Below are 5394 nucleotides of genomic sequence, written 5' to 3'. Positions count from 1 at the left end.
GCGCTCTTACTGATCCAAACTTGAATGAGCACCTCCCCCTGCTGTATCCTTGTAACTCACACCACACACGAACATAAAAAAAATAGAAAAAATACTAACCCATTGAAATCTTAACATTAAAATCAATATAATCAATATACCTCATATGTTTTAGTGGAATGTCACGTCAGATTAATTATGTAGCAGAAGTAGGTCACCTCATTATAACTGTGTGCTCTATTTTGTTAATGTGTGAAAATTAATGTTGAATGTAGAGTGTGATATGAAGTTCTATAGAAATCCCAACAATATTAGGTACCGTATTCTCCGCACCATTAGGCGCACCGGAGTAAAAGGCGCACCATCAATGAATGGCCTATATTAAAATTTGTTTTATATATAATGCGCACCAGATTATAAAACACATTAGTGGTGGTGGTGGTGGTAATAATAGTAGTAGTAGTAGGGGGTTGTTATCCATCCAAAAGATGGAGCTGTAAGGGATTGTGTTGTACATTCCCTAAATGAAGCTGTAGTAGTAGTAATAGTGGGTGGCTATGTTTATAGAGTCACTAGATGGAGCTGTAGAAGTAGTAGTAGTAGTAGTAGTAATGAGTTGTGTTATAGATTTGCTAGATGGAGCTGTAGTAGTCGTAATAGTGGTTATGGGTTGTGTTATCAACTAGATGGTGCTGTGCTAAAGGGAATTTCATACAATGATTATCCCAGGGGTGGGCAAACTATTCCCCAAAGGGCCACAGTGGGTGGGGGTTTTCATTCCAACCCATAAAGAGGACACCTTTTCACCAATTTGGTGTCCTACAAGTACAATTAGTGGATTGCAGTTGGGTGCTTCTTGCTTTCTACAGAAATCTTATTGATCAGTGTCTGTGCTGGATCGGTTGGAACAAAAACCTGCACCCACACCGGCCCTCAATGACCGGTTTGCCCACTCCTGGATTAACCCATATTGATCCATGTATAAGGTGCTTCGGATTATAAAGCCTACTGCCAACTTTTGAGAAATATGAACTCTTAGCTGTGCCTTATAATGTGGAAAATATAATAATAATAATAATAATAATAATAATAATAATAATAATAATAATAATAATAATAATAATAATAATAATAATAATAATCGGACATAGGCCCTGTCATCATTATCAACAACAACAAAAAAAGCCTACTTGTCATCACACCCAGAAACTGCGTATGACGAAATTGGTAGTGCTTCTCCATAAGCTACGTTTACTAGACAAAAGACCTAAATAAGTGATAGTTACGGACTTGTAATTGGCATTCTGCTGTTATGGATACAGGTCACTTACCTCTCACTGTCTTTCACTTACCTTCAGTCAGCTAGTAGGAGGCAGATCACCACCCAAACATCCTTTCATATTACCTCAGAAGGGAATGTGTGTTGTTATGGTTCATAATTTAAGAGTACCTATAATTCTGATCTTTTAACTGACATTGACAAATCTCTATTGGCTATTATATTATTGTATACTATAATTATAGAGTTTTTATAGTTCCATTCTTGTTATTACTTTGATCCACCGAGACTTGTTTTGTTTGGTACAGTTGGTTTACTCTTCCTTGTATTATATTATAAAGACAGGAGAAGGATGACTAAGAATTATGTGCGGTGGGAGTCAATTAATGTATGGTGTAGCCTGTCTTGCTCATCTGGGATTCATGTGGACTAGTAAGTCTAAAAAGGACGGATGCAAGGCTGACATTTTTATTTTGTCCGCAATTGTAACTTGTGCCGACCTGTGCTGTCTGAATTGATGTTAGCAAACCTCTGAACTCTCTAAAGAGGGTGCTTTTGGACTTCCTGATGCTTTCTCGAATATCCTTGTACAACTTTGATTCAATGTCAAAATATGCACCATGGAATTAAAGATTTAGGGAAGAGATTTGCACAAACTGCTCCACTGAGAGGAAAGTTACGCTTTCCGCTATCCTGTCAAACCTTTACGTTATCTCCCCAGGTAGTTGTGTGAGTCTTTCCTCCAGATCAAACTCATTAAATTCTGTCTCCAATTTGCCATGCTTGGTTAGACGCCGTCAAGATAATCAGTACAGTAGTATGCTAAGTGTAGTTGAACTGGTTCCGGTGACTGGATATAAAACAAATGACAAGAAGGGAATAAATTGGGTTAGATCAGGGGTGTCAGACTCGGGTTGGTTCGCGGGCCGCATTAACGTCAACTCGATTTCATGTGGACCGGACCATTTTAGATAAACTTAGATAGACTTTTTATAAATAGATTAAAAGAACTGGATTAAAACCCTGAATATTTAGTGTTTATAGATCTAAAACAATGTTTATTTTAGCTTTTTTTAAATATATTTTCAGATTTTACAAAATGATTTTTGAACTAAAAACACAGAAAAAATGGATTAAAAAATTACAATTATTGATTAAAAAGGGGGAAAATCAGGAAATTTAATATACATCTATACTCTTCATTTTAATTTGATTCTAAAACAAAGTCGGCACTCATGATTTACTTTCCCGGGCCACACAAAATGATGCGGTGGGCCAGATTTGGCCCCCGGGCCGCCACTTTGACACATGTGGGTTAGAATTTATTTATTTTCTTTTTTACTCAAATGCCTGAACTAGAGTTTGTTTTTTTAGCTAACATATCGCTTTTGTAATGAATTATTTGTTATAAAAATTAACTTAAAGGTTTGAGCCATTATCGAGTTCTGGCAGTTGTAAAACTTTTCCTGACCTCTCTAAATATCTTGTTTATATGGTTCAAAGAGAAGTGTCATATCTTGAGAATCTATGTCCAAACAGATGTTTAAGCAACCCAAATCGTATTTGATTTCAAACCAGCCATGTTCCTTTGTAACTGAAACCCACCCACTTGTATTCAAATTAACGCCCACTTTGGGTCGAGGCAATGAAGGCTTTAAAAAAAAATGGAGTCAGCACAAGGGTCTTGCCTTTTCTCTGAGCAATAAACAGAACTGGTCATGAGAGCCTCAATAATGTCTTGCGTATATTTTTGTTGACACTTGTCTCACCCGATCTTTCAGAACAAAGAAAAGAACATCTGCCATTTTACAAATCCAATGCATTTTTTGACAAAATTAAACATTACAAATGTGCATACTTTATATACCCAAGAATATGTTAAGGCTCAAATATATGGAATATAAGATTCATGAGCCTTTAAAAAAAAGACAGAAAAAATAATCAACGCCCCTTCATAAAAAAAGACCTAATTTGTTGATGCCATTGCTGGTAATGTCAACCAAAGCTCAGTGGAGGGCATCTCCCCTTCGTCAACTTCATTAGTGAGGATGCTTAAACTAAGAACTAGGTGAAAATTAATGTTTCTGCCTGGACATTTTAGTGTGATGCACCATAGCTTTCCCTCCACGCTGCCCCAAGACATGTTTAATTCATGTTTCTTTTTTTTAAGGGCTGGCTGAATACATTCATCCAAAAGCTATTAAAATCACAATTTTTTTCACTCCCTTGTGTCACCTACACCTACAGTACAACTCATCCGACAGCTTCTCATTGACATTCATTAAATACCTCTTTTCCATTCCATATGTGTCTTTAATCCTATGCTTTCTGTCATCATTCCGTCTCTTTTCACTTCCCGTAAAAGGGTTCACTCCCCTATGTGCCGGCTCCAGTTCATATGACGTGCACTGGTGCCATCTTTCTACCTCAATTGAAACATAACAGTATCTGCTTCCCCCGCTAGAACTTTTAGACTCTCTTAAATTATTGACGCACATATATCTGCAGCACATTCCTGACCTGAGATAAGTGCTTTTATTCACAATCCCATATAATAAAATCTGAATGCTACATTTTATTCACTTTTTTTTACACTTGGTAGCCATATCGTGTCAGAGGTAGGTTTAGTGGAACAAAGATGATGTAATTCCAACAAATAATTCTCTAGATAGATTGCAGTTAAATGTGACACTGCAAGGAAAAAGTAATGCAGAAGAATCATTATGGTTGCCTGTCATTGTCGTTCCTTTCAAAAAGACCCCTTTAAATCAACAAAAGGGACAAGAAAATGTGTCATATTTCATGTTTTTAAAGAAAGACGCTGTGGGGTTAATTTTACACTAATGATGCACATGGGCTAAAATATATCATACACAAAAAAATAGATGAGGAATGCAGAAATGCAATATAAAAAAATCAATGTTTTAATACAATAGTAAATCTGTGCCATAAATGCATGTTTTCATTTTTTCCCAGCTTTCCAAGTAATTTATTTCTCGGATTTATGTTTGTGGGGAATGTAATCTGTATGCATGTAATACTATGACCAATGAGGGTAAACTTTATCATCTAAGAATGTTTAAAATGGTCATGAGGTCATGGTTTGTCTGGTTTCTATGTATTTGTCTTGTATAGTAATAATGAATAATCAACCAACAATCAGAGCAATTTGAGTATTATGCATACCCGTCAACCTCTGCCAATAACTGCCCTTATAAATGATTATGATTCCCCTTACAAACCCCCAAAAAACCTTACAAACACCGTACGAGTCGTACGGTGTTTGTAAGGTTTTTTGGGGTTTGTAAGGGGAATCATAATCATTTATAAGGGCAGTTATCGGCAGAGGTTGACAGGTATGATTATGCAACTTATCTTTAAGATTTCAATTCGCTTTTTACACTACAATGAATATGTAAGTGTAAGTGTATGTATGTGTGTGCGTGTGTGCGTGTGTGCGTGTGTGCGTGTGTGCGTGTGTGCGTGTGTGCGTGTGTGCGTGTGTGCGTGTGTGCGTGTGTGCGTGTGTGCGTGTGCGCGTGTGTGCGTGTGCGCGTGTGCGTGTGTGCGTGTATATGCTGGCCATGGCACATTTACAAATTGTGTTTATAAAGTAGAATTCCATGAGCACATTTACAGTGTAACCAGACCTCAATCAACAAATACCCCATTCACTGGCTACACACTGTGTATTGATGGTACTAATACAAAAGTAATAATAAGACTGTCTGAATGTTCTGCATGCAAAAATATTCTATGGCTCGTACAGTATATTACTGTAATAATAAAGTTTAACATGTTTAAAAAAATAAAAAATATAAGCCACAATGTCAATGTTGTTTAACAATGAAAGACCTAATCCACCTCTACCCATGTGTGCATTTTATTCTGCATGGACTAATGTGTTGTGCACACCTGTGCCTGGAGCAGACCTACATACAGTGCCAATTATTTATAATCAGCTGCAGGTTCCGTGTTTCAAAACATGTAGAGTACACTAAAATACAAGCTATACTTTTTTATGGAAAAATCTCCTTAGGGAGGTCATGTGATTTAATGCATGTACTGAACCCCAAATTAATTTTAAAAATACATCCTGCCTCAATTGTTTTTCTACCATATAAAATCTTTACCTA

This window comes from Stigmatopora argus, chromosome 7 (assembly GCF_051989625.1).
Source record: "Stigmatopora argus isolate UIUO_Sarg chromosome 7, RoL_Sarg_1.0, whole genome shotgun sequence".
NCBI lineage: Eukaryota > Metazoa > Chordata > Actinopteri > Syngnathiformes > Syngnathidae > Stigmatopora > Stigmatopora argus.
The sequence above is the reverse complement of the archived record's forward strand: the minus strand, read 5'-3'. Positions refer to the sequence as shown.